The sequence below is a fragment of the Pan troglodytes genome, chromosome 16 (assembly GCF_028858775.2).
Source record: "Pan troglodytes isolate AG18354 chromosome 16, NHGRI_mPanTro3-v2.0_pri, whole genome shotgun sequence".
NCBI classification, from domain to species: Eukaryota; Metazoa; Chordata; class Mammalia; order Primates; family Hominidae; genus Pan; species Pan troglodytes.
Genome location: NC_072414.2, coordinates 11,201,497 through 11,217,766, shown reverse-complemented (window position 1 = coordinate 11,217,766; position 16,270 = coordinate 11,201,497). Strand labels below are relative to the sequence as shown.

The following is a 16,270-nucleotide window of genomic DNA, read 5'->3' as shown; positions in this document are numbered from 1 at the left end:
TAAAATAGGAAATGACAACGAATTCACAATATAGTTTTAATTCAGTGGTTAAGGAAAACTATGAAATTAAGTAGATGGCATGAAGGAGGTATCAACAATATTGCTAATGATTATTTTTCTTAAGCTTGGGAGTGACATTTAAGAAAACACTTTTTCACTTTGGGGGGTCGAGGCAGGTGGATCACGAGGTCAGGAGATCGAGACATCCTGGCTAACACAGTGAAACCCTGTCTCTACTAAAAATACAAAAAAATTAGCCGGGCATGGTGGCGGGTGCCTGTAGTCCCAGCTACTTGGGAGGCTGAGGCAGGAGAATGGCATGAACCCAGGAGGCGGAGCTTGCAGTGAGCCGAGATTGGCCACTGCACTCTAGGCTCGGTGAGAGAGCGAGACTCTGTCTCACAAAAACAAAACAAAACAAACAAAACAAAACAAAAAACTCTTTTTAAAGAATAGGTTTTTTTTTGTTTTTTTTGTTTTTTTTTTTTTTGAGATGGAGTCTCGCCCTGTCGCCCAGGCTGTGTGCAGAGTGGCGCGAGCTCAGCTAACTGCAACCTCTGCCTCCTGGGTTCAAGCGCTTCTCCTGCCTCAGCTTCCCGAGTAGCTGGGATTACAGGTATGCACCACCATGACCAGCTAATTTTATTTGTATTTTTAGTAGAGACGGGGTTTTTCCATGTTGGTCAGGCTGGTCTCTAACTCCCGACCTCAGGTGATCCACCCGCCTCGGCCTCCCAAAATGCTGGGATTACAGGCGTGAGTCATCGCGCCGGGCCGTTTCTTTTTTTTTTTTAAAGAATACTTTTACATTTACAGAATAGTTGCAAATATATTAAAGAGTTTCCAACATACCCCACACACAGTGTCCCTTATTATTTACCTTGTACATTAGTGTGGGACATTTGTCAAATTAACCAGCCAATATCATGGATTATCATTAAGTATCATCTACACTTTATTCAGATTTCTTAGTTGTCACTTAATGTTAAGTTTACGTTTTAGGATCTCATCCAGGATACCTCATGACATTTAGGTATCATGTATTTTTAGGCTCTTCTGAATGTGATAATATCTCAGAGTTTTATTGTTTTTGATGGGATTGACATTTCTAATTTGTGGTTTCCCTGATGTTTCTCTCATGATGAGACTGGATTTGTGGGTTTAGGGGAGGAAGATCACAGAGGAAATGTGCCATTCTTATCACATAATATCCCGGGCACAGGGTATCAACTGGCTTTAATCACTGTTGATGTTAATTTGATAACCTGGATGAGGTAGTTACTAACAAGTCTCTTTTGTAAAATTACTCCTTTCCCCCCTTTTCATGTTGTATGCATGAAACAAAGTCACTATATACAACACACACTTAAAAGTGGGGGAATCATGCACCACTGCTTTTTAAAAAAAATTGTAGCTTTAGGATTATAAGTGGTTTTGGGTTGCATGAATGAATTGTATAGTAGTGAAGTCTGGGGTTTTTAGTGTACCTGTGACCTGAATAGTGTATATTTTACCTCATAGTGAGAGGTGAAGCCAGCTGGACTTCCTGGGTCAAGTGGGGACTTGGGGAACTTTTCTTACAAGAGGATTGTAAAATGCACCAATCAGGAACTTTTGTGTCTTGCAAGAGGTTTGTAAAACGCACCAATCACTGCTCTATAAAATGCACCAATCAGTGCTCTGTAAAACGCACCAATCAGCAGGATTCTAAAAGTAGCCAATAGTGGGGAGGATTGAAAAAAGGGCACTCTGATAGGACAGAAACGGAACATGGGCGGGGACAATACGGGAATAAACAACGGCCTCCTCCCACCAGCTGCAAGCTGGTCCGGTCTTTTTCGAGGGTGTGGAAGCTTTGTGTTTTTGCTCTTCACTGTTAACCTTGCTACCTCTTGTTGTTTGGGTCCGTGCCATCTTTAAGAGCTGTAACACTCACTGGGAAGGTCCGCTGCTGAGTCGGTGCCATCTTTAAGAGCTATAACACTCACTGCGAAGGTCGACTGCTGAGGGTTCCCGGCCGAAGTCAGCGGGACCACGAACCCACAGGCAGGAACCAACTCCGGACACAATGGGTGATTTTTCATTTCTCACTCCCCGCTAACCCTTCTCCTTTCTGAGTCTAATGTCCATGATCCCACTTTGATTTTGTTCGTATATTTGGTTGTATTATTGATTCACTTCTTCTTTCTTGGTGGCACTACAAGTTGCTCCAGGTTAACTGTGTTGATTTTCTTCTCAAGCATAGTATTAAACATGTTTATCCATATTATGAAAAACATAGTATTAAACATGTTTATTCATAACTTATCTCCCATTTATAAGTGATAATCTGCAGTGTTTTTCTGTTCCTGAGTTACTTCCCTTAGGATAATGGCCTCCAGTTCCATCCAAATTGCTGCAAAAGACTTTATTTTGTTCTTTTACATGGCTGAGTAGTATTTTGTGGTATAGTGATATATATATTTTGTAATATATATTGATATATGTTTTGTGATATGTATTTTGTGATACATGTATTTTGTGATATATGTATTTTGTGATGCATATATACCACATTTACTTTATCTGCTTGTTGATGGGCACTTAGATTCATTTAATATTTTTGCAGTTGTGAAATCTATTGTGATTAACCTAGAAGTGTAGATGTCTTTTTGATATATTGACTTCTTTTCATTCGAGTGTATACCCAGTAATGGGATTTCTGGATTGAATATTAGATCTGCTTTTAGTTCATTGAGAAATCTTCATACTGTTTACCATACAGGTTGTACTAATTTACATTCCCACCAAGGGTGTATAAGCGCATTCCCTTTTCACCTTATCTGCACCAATAGCTATTATTTATTGACTGTTGAATAATGGCCATTCTGACTAGGGTAAGGTGATATCTTATGATTTTAATTTGCATTCCCTGATACTGACGTTGAGCATTTTTTCGTATGTTTTTGATCACTTACAAGTTATTTTTGAAAAATACCTGTTCATTTGCCCACTTTTTAATGGGATTATTCATTTATTTGCTGATTTTTTAACTTGCCAAAATAAGGTTTTTAGTTGATAAGTAAGTTTAAAGTTTATAAATAAGGTGATAAATAAGGTTTTTAGTTTATATACTTTTATGTTTACCTTTTGTATACTTTCATGTTTATCCTTTGTGTTATAAAATTATGTAGGATTTATTCATTTACTTAAATATGCATAGTGTCTGATTTTGAGTTTTCTTTTGTCATTGTTCATCTTTGTGAAAATATCGTATTGTCTTAGTTAGTGAGAGATTTCCGTTTAACACAAAATTTTTGCTCCAGAGCCCCGGGTTATTTATTTATTTATTTATTTTTGGTTTTGTTTTGAGACAGAATCTCACTCTGTCGCTAGGCTGGAGTGCAGTGACGCTATCTCAGCTCATTGCAACTTTGACCTCCCAAAGTGCTGGGATTACAGGCGTGAGCCATCGTGCCTGGCCAGAGCCCTTTGTGTGTGTGTGTGTGTGTGCGCGCATGTGTGTGTGAGACGGAGTCTCGCTCTGTCACCCAGGCTGGAGTGCAGTGGCGCGATCTCGGCTCAGTGCCAGCTCTGCTTCCCGGGTTCACGCCATTCTCGTGCCTCAGCCTCCCCAGTAGCTGGGACTACAGGCGCCTGCCACCACACCCGGGTAATTTTTTTGTATTTTTAGTAGAGACGGGGTTTCACTCTGTTAGCCAGGATGGTCTGGATCTCCTGACCGCGTGATCCGCCCTCCTCCGCTTCCCAAAGTGCTGGGATTACAGGCGTGAGCCACCGCGCCCGGCCCAGAGCCCATTTTTAATCATCTAGCTATTCTTTAATGAAGAGAGAGAAGAAATAAAATCCGTACGTCTTGAATCTAACCAATATTCCCAGTTTAACCTTGAAGAAATTTAGGTGTATTTATAACATTAAAACATTGTTATTCACACTTATGTCTCTAATATTCTTGTGAATCTTGGGTGATATTGGGCAGTGCCCTCAGTATCACTCCTGGTATTGTTTTTTGGTGGTGATTCATTCTTAGGGAATTAAACTCAATGTCATGCCGCCTCCCTTTTTTTTTTTTTTTGGGAGATGAATTCTTGCTCTGTCGCCCAGACTGGAGGGCAGTGGCGCAATCTCGGCTCACTGCAAGCTCCGCCTCCCGGATTCACGCCATTCTCCTGCCTCAGCCTCCCGAGTAGCTGGGACTACAGGCGGGTGCCACCACGCCCGGCTAATTTTTTGTATTTTCAGTAGAGACGGGGTTTCACCGTCTTAGCCAGGATGGTCTTGATCTCCTGACCTTCTGATCCTTCCGCCTTGGCCTCCCAAAGTGCTGGGATTATAGGCGTGAGCCACCGTGCCTGGCCACCGCTTCCTTTTCTTTCTTGATTTCTGGAGCAAATAATTCCCCAAAGTTGTATTCCATCTTCAACAGTCCGTGATGGGAAGAACCTGTACAAACATCCCTGCCTCCTCCTGCACAAGCTCAGATGACACAGTGGGTATGGCCGTTACTCTATAAACCACTCCCACCAAGGACTGGGCAGCAGCTTGTTATCCCTGATAATCTTCTTGATTCAGAATCTACTCTGTCTGACAATGTTGTTACACCAGCTATTTTTATAATTTTATATTTTATAATTAGTGTTGGCAGGATATATTTTATTGCATTCATTACTTTAGTTTCAAGTAATCATTTAAAATGGATTTTTTATGAATAACATACAGTTGTGCCTTGCTTTTTCATCCACTCTGACAATTTTATCTTTTAACTAATTTCCTGTTTAGAAAAAAAAAAAAAAGTGTAGCTTTGCTGCCAGTGCTCATTTCTTGGGGCAAACAGGTAATGGGTTAATTTGTAAGGTTAGACCCTTGGCATTCAGCATGAATTTTGATATAGTTGGATTAATATTTTTTATATTTGCTAATATCTTCTAGTTGTGGCCCTTTATTCTTACTTTTGTTATCTGCTTGTTTTCTGCCTTTTGTGGTTTTAATTGGGCATTTTATATTATTTCGTTCTCCTAAATAGCATATCAGTCATACTTTTTAAATTTGTTTTTTAGTGTTTAGAGTAAAAACTTTTGTTTTTTCATACGCTTAATTGCTACTTAATAAATTGTTAAATACAATAATAGCAACATCATATGATTAGGTATTCTTATGTGTATGTCACACTTATATACCTGTACATGAATATACATACAAGTATGCTTTATTCAATTGATATTAATGACAAGAATGATACAAAGGATGGGATACAATAATTATTATTATTCTGTTATAAGGTGTTTACACTACCTTTTAAGTGATATACTGCTATTTGAAAGGGGACTTGGGATAGTCATGAATGTAAGTTGCAAACTTTAGGGCAGGCTGTTTGACCAGGAGCCTCAGTTCCTTGCTGGCTGTTGACCAGAGGCTGCATTTAGTTCCTTCCCATGTTGGCTTCTCTCACAGGGAGATTATTTCATATTGGTCATCAAGGGCGAGAGCTTGTATGCAAGACAGAAATCACAATTGTAAGTACCAAAACTGCATTACTGAATTGTTAGCAAGCAAGTCACAACTCCTGTTTACACTCATAAGGAGAAAAGTAGAATACCAGATTGTGTATCCCTGGAGGTGGGAATTACCATCTTAGGGCCTATCTACCATATTAGGTCTTGCCCAATCTAAAGTAGTTTCTCAGTCTTCACTTATTTTGCTGACCTTGTTCCTTGTGGGGGAAAAAAAAGAACCAGTCAGGTATTTTGTACAATGTACCATGATATGGATTTGTCCAAGTAGTTTCTCATAATTTGACTGGAGTTATGGATTAATTTAGGCACTACATTTCTCTAAGTTGGAAAAATGAAAAAACTGAATAGTATATTAGCAAAGCCAACTTACATAGAAAAATTAAAAAAAATGACAGAGACAAATAATAGTAACCTTCACCAGTTTAAGGAAGAAAATAGAATTTGAGAAATGCACTCAGGAACATTAACAATATTGATAGTATTCTCTTTTATTAAGCTCAGGAGTTAATTGGGGAAAAAAGAGAAACTGTTCTATTTTAGAATACTTTTGGATTTATGGAACAGTTGGAAATCAGTACAGAGAGTTTATTGATATCCAACACAATTTTCTTTATTTTTAATCTCTTAGTGTGGGATATTTGTCACAGTTAACAAAGGGAACGTTACACAGTTAACAAAATGAACGTTACACATTCATTAACACACATTATTTGTATATCGTTAGCTTTCACTTAATGTCCATTTATTATTCCAGGATCCCACTTAGGATCTATATAACGTTTATATATCATGTCTAATTAGGCTGGTTTTACCTGGGCCAGTTTCTCAGACTTTCCCTGTTTTTGATGACATTAACATCCCTCATGGGGAATTTTTCTGATGTTAATCATGGTTAGACTGGACTGGTGGGTTTTGGAGAGGAAGACCACAGAGGGAAAGTGCCATTCTCATTACTTTATACCAAGTGAATATACTGACAATATGCCTTATTGCTGTTGATGTTAACTTGATCATCTGGATAAAACTTAAATATTTCTTCTTCCGATGTTGCACTTTTTAAAAAGAAGTTGCTATGCACAACACATACTAAAGAAGTAGAAAAACATGCTCCACTTCCTCATAAGCAGATCTTCTTCTAAATCGTTTGTATTTCTTCACCAAAGATAATTTATCTATTCTTCTTAATTTATTATATATTTGTTCAATCATTTGTTTATATCGTATAAATTATAATATGAAGTCATAATATTAGTTTTACGTTTTATTGTACTAATATATTATTAAAAATCATTCTAGTGTTGGCCATTGGAAGGTCTGTATATACTCCTTTATGGTTTTGATATATTAGCATCATCACACTTTGATTTTGTTCGTATATTTGGTTGTATTATTGTTTCACTTTTTCTTTCTTGGTGGCACTACGAGTTGCTCCAGGTTAACTGTGTTGATTTTCTTCTCGAGCATAGTATTAAACATGGTTTTCAAGCAATCTCTGTTACGTTTTGGTAATTGTATTAGAAACAAAGGTCTGGGCAGTGATTTCACTCATTTGTGTTTAGGATCTGTTGATTCTAGGTTATCTCAGCTAACGAGGGTAAAGGGATGTGTGTTTATACCAATTTACAAATGCATATGTATAGATAGTTCTACAGTTCTCTATATATGTTTGTATGAAGTTAGACATGAATTTCTACCTATATCTCCAGTACCACATGATATAATCCAGTACCACAAGAATCAGTGTACCTGACTCAACTACATTTATGTTACCTCTCAGTGTGTGAGAAAGTTAGTCATGTTTATGTAACCATGAGTCCCAAAATACAAGTATTGTAGTTTCTGAATTGGTAATCCATACTCCCAGGGGCAATAACTTCATCAACTAAAGTGCAGAGTTTATGTTTAAATATTTTGGTTTTTGGACATAGAATCTTATCAACTTACTTAGGTCAGTAAACCTTTTTTTCTTATACTTTTCACTCAGGTTATTCCATACTTTGGTTATATAGTTATGTTACTTTGTTTGAATTTCTCTCTGGGATCCCCCAACTTAATAATTATTGTTTTCTTAAAGCAATTTACATACATTATTTGGGTTTGCTCTTTGTGACGTGAAATTCTGTAGGATTAAAAAAATGGTATCATTAACACCATCACAGCATCATAATTTTTTTTTTTTTTTGAGATGTGGTCTTACTCTGTCACTCAGGCTGGATTGCAGTGGCATGGCCTTGGCAGTCTGCAGTCTGCAACCTCTGCCACCTGGGCTGAACTAACCTCCCATTTCAGCCTCCTGGAGCGCTGGAACCACAGGCACACGTGATCATGCCAGGGTGATTTTTGTATTTTTGATAGAGATGGAGTTTCACCATGTTGTCGAGGCTGGTCTCAAACTCTTGAGCTCAAGCGATCTGCCCACCTCACCTCCCAAAGTGCTGGGATTACAGGGGTGATCCACCATGCCTGGCCCAGATAATAATTTTAATGTACAAATAATCTTTTGTATTTCTCCTAATCAAACTTTCTCTCTTCTAGGACATTAGTAATAGCTCATATTTTTATATTCTTTATAATTTTACCTTTTCCGCAGTGTCATATATTGAAATTGCATAGACTTTTAAATATTTCTTCAAACATTTATGAATATGCCTTTAAGATTTGTGAAGTGTGTCCTATGGTAGCTTAGATTTGTATTTCCCTGAGGAGTAAAGATGTTAAGCATCTTTTTGGGAGTTTATTGGACATTTCTACAGCTTTTTGGAAAAATATCTATTCATTCATACAATTTACCTACTTTTAATTAGGCTGGGTGTCTTTTTAATGTTGCATTTAAGAATGTTTCATGTGGTCAGGTGCGGAGGCTCATGCCTGTAATCCCAGCACTTTGGGAGGCCAAGGCGGGTGGATCACGAGGTCACAAGATTGAGACCAGCCTGACCAACATGGTGAAATCCTGAGTCTACTTTAAAAAATACAAAAATTAGCTGGTCATGGTGGTGCGAGCCTGTAATCCCAGGTACTCGGGAGGCAGAGGCAGGAGAATTGCTTGAACCCAGGAAGTGGAGGTTGCAGTGAGCCGAGAACGCGCCACTGCACTCCAGCCTGGTGACGGAGCGAGCCTCAGTCTCAAAAAAAAAAAAAAAAAAAAAGAATGTTTCATGTATTCTGGACAATAGTCTCCTAACAACTATATGACTTGGAAATATGTTCTTCCATTATTTGGGTTGTCTTGATGGTGTATTTTGCATCACAAAATGTGTTAATCCACATGGAGTTCAATGCATCTATTTTTTTTTCCTCTCACTTGTATTTTCGTGTCACATGTTAGAATCCATTGTTTCACCTAAGGCCATGAAAATGTATTTCTATGTTCTCATCTATGGGATTTTTAGTTTTAGCTCCTACATTTAGACACATGCTCTATTTTGAGTTAGACACATACGTAGTGCAGGAAAGAGTTTAACTTCCATGTGGATATCACCTTCTCACAGTAACATTTGTTGAGAAAATATTTTTCCATCTTTAATTTTTCAACCTTGAAAATAAGTTTGCCCTAAAGATTGATTTTGGAGTACTGTGTTCTGTTGGCTTATATGTCTTTGTTTATGTTGTTATGTGACTTTTTCATAGATGCACTTTTTTGGTTTAGAAAGTTTTCTTCTATGCCTAATTTTTCCAGAGCTCTTATCATGAATGGTTTTGGGATTTGTCAAATGCTTATTCCACCTCTTTAGAGGTGACCATGAGGCTTTTGTTTTTTAAACTCTACTAGTATAGTTTATAACACCAATTGTTTTTGTATGTTTAACCAAACTTACACTCCAGGAAATCAGTATTTTCGCCGATAGTGTGTAATCCTTTTTATATGTTACTGGTTTATTTTGATAGTATTTTTTTTTGAGAATTTTTGCGCCTCTGTTTCATATTGGTCTGTAGTTTTCCTTTCTCGAAATGTCTTTGTTTAGTTGTGGTGTCAGGGAACACTGGCTTCATACAGTGCATTGGGAAGGGTTCTCTACTCCTCTGTTTTTCTTGGAAGAAATTAGTAAAAGATTGTTTTATTAAATCTCAAAAGCTTTGGAATAATTCACCAGTGAAGTCATCTTGGCCTGGACGGAAATTGGATCCTCACAACAATCACAGTAGCTTTGAAGGTGATCCTTCCCCAGGTGAGCCTTCCCTTGAAATCTCCCCCTGGGTCATCTGACCAGGAGAAACTGTAAGTAATATGTATTTATGGGTAGGTTTGAACCTCTTTGCTGTGTAGTACTTTGTTATCGAGCAATCAGTAGGTAATATGCCTGACAGTAAACATAATGTGGTATCTTGGATTAGATCCTAGAACAGAAAAATGACATTGCTGAAAAACTTGGTAAAATGTGAAGAAAGTGTATATTTCAGTTAGTTAGTTTTGTACCACTGTCAATTTCTGAGCTTTCATAGATATGTTGATATAAACTGTTAACATTTCAGGAAGCTTTAGGATATATGAAACCTATCTTCATAACTTTCTGTAAATCTAAAATTATTTCAAAATAAAAAATGTTTCTTAAAATGTATTATTTATAAAAAAAAAACACACAAAAAAACAGACATAAACCACAAAGAAACCTTGGACCAGAGGATGTGAGTGGAGATGCAGAGAGTGAAAGGCAAAGTAGCTTGCTTCATTATCCCCCATTCCTACATAGGGCACCTGCTTGAGAAAGATACCATCAAGCTCTAGGGACTCTCATCCATTTTCTTTTTTCCCATCATCTTCCTCATTACCCAGTCACCAATTTCTTGCATCAGTAACCACTTTTTTAGAGAAAGGTGACTTTCTCACATAGGTTAGAAGGCCCTATTTTCAGGTGCTTCCTGGCAGTGTGTTTGTAGGATCCCAGAAAAGACATTTTAGACATTTTAGGCCGGGTGCGGTGGCTCACGCCTATAATCCCAGCACTTTGGGAGGCCAAGGTGGGTGGATCATGAGGTCAAGAGATCGAGACCATCTGGCCAACATGGTGAAACCCCGGCTCTTCTAAAAATACAAAAATCAGCTCGGCATGGTGGCTGGCGCCTGTAGTCCCAGTTACTCAGGAGGCTGAGGCAGGAGAATTGCTTGAACCCAGGAGGTGGAGGTTGCAGTGAGCTGAGATCACGCCACTGGACTCCAGCCTGGCGACAGAGTGAGACTCCGTCTTAAAAAAAAAAATTAAAAAAATTAAAAGACAGAACTTCCAGACATTAGAAGACAAGATTGAGAAATGCCAGTGATGGGGAATATGAATCATATATCTGCATTAGGAGTGTTTTCTTTGTACAGGCATTCTTTTTTCAAGTTTTAAAAGAGAAGGATACCTTTAAGCCCTTGAGAAAACACTGATAATTCAGTTTTCATCATGCAGACTCCATCATTAATTCATGGGACCACATATTTACTTAGGTCAGCTGCTTTCTTCCATTTTCTTTAGTGAGGTTATTCCATATATTCATTACATAGTTATATTATATTGTGGGCATCATCCCTGGAAAGCCTCTACCTCCTAAATAAGGTTTTTGATTTGCATAACTTAGGTACACTCTTTGTGTTACAAAGCTCTTCAGGATTTGGAAAGCATAATTAGGTATCCAGCATTACAGTATCAGAGAGTAATTTGACTGTCCAAAAGAAGTCTTGGGAGGCCGGGCGCGGTGGCTCACGCCTGTAATCCCAGCACTTTGGGAGGCCGAGGCGGGTGGATCACAAGGTCAGGAGATGGAGACCATCCTGGCTAACACGGTGAAACCCCGTCTCTACTAAAAATACAAAAAAAAAATTAGCCGGGCGCGGTGGCGGGCACCTGTAGTCCCAGCTACTTGGGAGGCTGAGGCAGGAGAATGGTGTGAACCCAGGAGGCGGAGCTTGCAGTGAGCCGAGATTGCGCCACCGCACTCCAGCCTGGGGGACAGAGCGAGACTCCATCTCAAAAAAAAAAAAAAAAAAAAAAAAAAAGAAGTCTTGATAGTTAACTGATTCCACCTTTTTCTCCTTCAAGCCCCTTGTTACCACCAAACTCTTAATTATTGCTATCCTTTTGCCTTTTCTGTAGTCATATAAATGAAATTGCACAGTATTTTGCCTTTACCAACTTACATTTTTTCACTTAGCAATATGTTTTTTTTTAGAATTTGAAGTGTAATCCCGTGTCTGTTTAGATTTTAGTTCCCCTAATTTTTACAGGATAGGTGACACCCAAAATTGGGGCTTCGCCTGGAGGGTTATTGGCTTTGCCAAGTAAAGAATTTAAGGGTGAACCAGTGGTGGTAGAAATCTTTTTATTTTATGGTACTTCTCCTTGCAGAGCAGGGCTAACTCTTAGGCAGTCTCTCCAGAGTTGGCAATCTATGGCCTCTTGACAACTGTATTTACACTAACGTAAATCTGCTTTCAGTTACATGAAAATTGAGGGTTGGATCAATACAAATTGAGAGGTGGGTTATTTAGAACTTTCTAGGGAATGGGCAGTAACTAATGGGTCATTGCCATTGAAATGGCTGGTAACTTTCAGGTTGTTGCCACAGAATTTGTAAACAGTCATGGTGCTGATGGAGTGTCTTACGCTAATGAGGATGGCCAGGATCGCTTTTGTCTCTATCTACTGGTTTCTGTTGGTTTCTTCACTTTATCCTGTGTGGAACAGATCTTGTTTTGGTCAGTAGGGTTGCTAGCAGAAAACAAGTAATGCCGTTCTCCCGCCTCAGAATGGCAAAAGGCATTGAGTGTCTTTTCATGTCATTTTTGGATATGACTAGATTTTTTGGAATAATGGCTATGCGAATAATTTTCAATTTTTGATTGGTATATTTGCCTTTTTATTTTCAAGTTTTAAGATAGTCATATATTCTGAATAATAAACCATTATTATGTATAAAATTTACATACTTTTTCTCTTTCCTTGGGTTTCTAATTTCGATGGTGTTCTTTGAATCCCAAAATGTTTTAATTGTAATGAAGTTCAGTACATCTATTTTTTCTTCTTTTCCTGTGTTTTCAGTGTCATATCTTAGAAAACATTGTTTCGCCTAAGATTGCAAAGATGTATTTCTGTGTTTTTTGTATGGTTTGGGCCTGTTTAGCTATTATGTTTAGATGTATGATTATTTTGTGTCAATTACATTTGTGATGTGAGGCAGGAGTCCGACCTGCATACAGATATCTACGTTTTCCAGAAACATTTGATTAAAAAAAAACTCCATACCTAATTTATTTGAGCACATGCTAATATTATTTCCTCATAAATGTAAGGATTTATTTTTGCACATTATATTCTATTCTGTTGATCAATATGTAAATCCTTATACAAGTACCATAAATCTTGATTTGTATTCTTTTGTATTAACAGTAAGTTTTTCTTTTTTTTTCTTTTTTTCAGGACAGAGTCTTGCTGTGTCTCCCAGGCTGGAATACAGTGGTGCAGTCTTGGCTCACTGCAACCTCCACCTCCTGTGTTCAAGCAATTCTTGCGCAAGCAATTCTCATGCCTCAGCCTCCCAAGTAGCTGGAATTACAGGCATGTGCCATCATGCCCAATTTTTGGATTTTTAGTAGAGATGGGGCTTCATCATGTTGGCCAGGCTGGTCTCAAACTCCTGACCTCAAGTGCTCTGCCCACCTCAGCCTCCAAAAGTGCAGGGATTACAGGCGTTGAGCCACTGTGCCAGCCTGTATTAATAGTTAAGTTTTGAAATCAGGAAGTAGATGTCTACAATTCCAACCTTTTGCCTCTTATTCAAGATTATTTAGGCTGATGTTGGTCTATTGCATTGCATATGAACTTTAAAATAACCTTGTTAATTTAGGGGAAGGAAATATCACCTGGAATTTTGGTAGATGTTGCATTCAGTCTATAGATCTATTTGGAAAATAGTGCCATCCTAACAGTACTAACCCTTCTAAGCAATGAACATTCAACTATTTTCTATTTATTTAATTTTCTTCAATATGTTTTCTAGTTTTTGTGTACATATCTTACACTTAATTTGATAAACGTGCCTATTTTCGATGCCATCTCAAGTGGAATGGTTTTCTGAGTTTTGTTTTTAGGTTGTTAATTGCTAGTATATAGAAATTCAAAGGATTTTATATGTTGACCCTATATATTGTAAGTTTGTTACTCATCTTTAAGTTTTAAATGTATTTTATTAGAGTCCTTTGGATTTTTTTATACATAAGATTATGTCATTTGCAAACAAGAGTTTGACTTCCCTTATCTGCCTTATTTGCTGCATGGTTTTTTTTGTTTTTGTTTTTGTTTTTGTTTTTTAAGAGGGAGTCTCGCTCTGTCACCCAGGCTGGAGTGCAGTGGCGCGATCTCGGCTCACTACAAGCTCTGCCTCCCGGATTCACGCCATTCTACTGCCTCAGCCTCCTGAGTAGCTGGGATTACAGGTGCCCGCCACCACGCCTGGCTAATTTTTTTTTTGTACTTTTAGTAGAGACAGAGTTTCACCGTGTTAGCCAGGATGGTCTTGATCTCCTGACCTCGTGATCTGCCTATCTCGGCCTCCCAAAGTGCTGGGATTACAGGTGTGAGCCACTGCGCCTGGCCTGCTGCATGTTTTCATCATAGTGAGTTCAGGAATTCTCAGGTGTTGCTGCATCTTTTGAGATGATTATGTGGTTTTGTTTTTTATCATATTAATATAGTGCATGGCATTAATTGTACTTGAATGTTGAACCAAATGTTGCTTTCCTGAGGTAAATACCCTTGACATATTTTATAATACTTTTTACATGTTGCTGATTTGTTTTACTAGGATTTCCTTGATGATTTTTGGCTCTATATTCATAAGGTGTGTTCTTAATTTTCATTATTTGAAATCTGTTTGTCTAGTTGTGGTATCAGGGTAAATCAACTCACAGTATAAATGAAATGCGATGCCTTCTCCACTTTGTTGTTGTTGTTTTTAACAACTTATTATAAATTAATATTAATTGTTAAGTGATTCCAATAACTGACTAATGAATTATCTTGACTGGGGCAAGGAAGCAAATCCTAGGAACAATCACGTGAGCTTGGAAGGAGACCTTTCCCCAGCTGAGTCTCAGCCTGGGCCATCACCTGCATCTGGACTGAAGACCCAAAGAAACTGTGAGTAATATGTGTGTGTTTTTTGAGCCACTTAGTTATATAGTAATTTGTTGCGCACCAAGTAATAAGTAATATAACTGATGGTAATTTTAAGATGGCATTCTGGATTAGGCGTGGAATAGATAAATACATCATTATCAGAAATCACGGTAAAATAGGAAGAAAGTTCGTAGATCAGCTAATGGTTTTGAAAAACAGTTAAAATTCTTAGTTTCCATTAAAACTATATTATGGTTATAATAGATAATAACATTGTAGTTAGCTGAAGGTTATACAAAACTCTCTGTACTACCAGTGCATCTTTATGTTAATGTTCAGTTATTTCAAAGTAAATGTTTTTTAAAATTATTAATTTGTTTTATAGAAATAAAATGAAGACATAAGGCAAAAATTTGGCCTCCAGAGACACAATAGCTTGTAGGGAGAGAATAGCAAACTGGCTTTTCTTATCTAGTCACCTTTCTAAACCCAGGTGCACCTGCTTCAGGAAGGCACCATCAAGCTCCAGGGACTGTCATCCTCTTTCTCAGTCCCCATTATGCAGTCACCAGTTTGAATGTCAGCAACCCCTTTTTCAAAGAAAGTTGCCTTTCCTTCACATATCCCGGAAAGACCCATCTGTGGGCGTCATTTAGCAGTGTATATGCAGTCTGCCACTGAAGCCTTTTTGGGAGATAGACTCTCAGATACTAGAAGCCAAGAATAAGAAATTTCAGTGACAGGGAGCATAAATCATATTTCTGCATTCAGGATAATGTTCTTGGTACAGGGGTACCAAGAAAGTACAAGAAGTACTTGTACTTCTTCTGCAAGTAATCAAAAGACAACTGTACTTTTAAACCTTTCAGGAAACCTGTACTAATATATATTTTCTTCTTTTTAACTCTACAAACTCCATCAGGAATTGTTTGAGACCATGCATTCTGTGGACACTCATATCGTGGAATTATATTGCCAATTGGCATTCCTAAAGCTTCTACGCTAGCAGGTAGTAAGCAGAGTACAAAAAATATTTCTAATAGGGTGATTTAGGCCAGTCCCTGCTTACAGAAACCTGGATATAAATTTTTACACATCACGATTTTCTCAGGTGAATGTTAGGGAGTGATACACGTGCATTGTGTGTAAGTCAAGGAAGCTCAGTAGGAACAAAAACAAAAGAACAAGCAGCGTAGGATATACCCCCAACCCTCCATGCCGTGATCTTAGAGATGGGTACAGGCTGAGTGATGACTCAGTATATACTAGCAACTTTCTTTTTTTTTTTAAAGACAGAGTCTCACTCTTTTGCCCAGGCTGGAGTGCAGCAGCATGATGTCAGCTCACTGCAAGCTCTGCCTCCCGGGTTCACGCCATTCTCCTGCTTCAGCCTCCCAAGTAGCTGGGACTACAGGTGCCCACCACCACGCCCAGCTAATTTTTTGTATTTTTAATAGAGATGGGGTTTCACCGTGTTAGTCAGGATGGTCTCTTGATCTCCTGACCTCGTGATACTGTCTGCCTTGGCCTCCCAAAGTGCTGGGATTAGAGGTGTGAGCCACCGCACCCGCCCCCCTACCCAACTTTTTTTTTTTATAAGACAGGGTCTCATTCTGTCTGTTGCCCCGGCTGGGGTGCAGTGGCATGATACTAGTTCAATGC

General features: G+C 38.3%; 1 long non-coding RNA gene across 1 annotated transcript in view; it reads left to right on the top strand.

Moving 5' to 3' along the window:
• Positions 1-504: 504 nt before the first annotated feature.
• Positions 505-16,270, top strand: part of LOC104002217 (uncharacterized) — a 29,226-nt gene continuing 13,460 nt past the window's right edge. The window contains exon 1 of the long non-coding RNA XR_008539520.2: positions 505-15,617. This is a non-coding gene — a long non-coding RNA (uncharacterized LOC104002217). The remainder of the gene's footprint in view (positions 15,618-16,270) is intronic.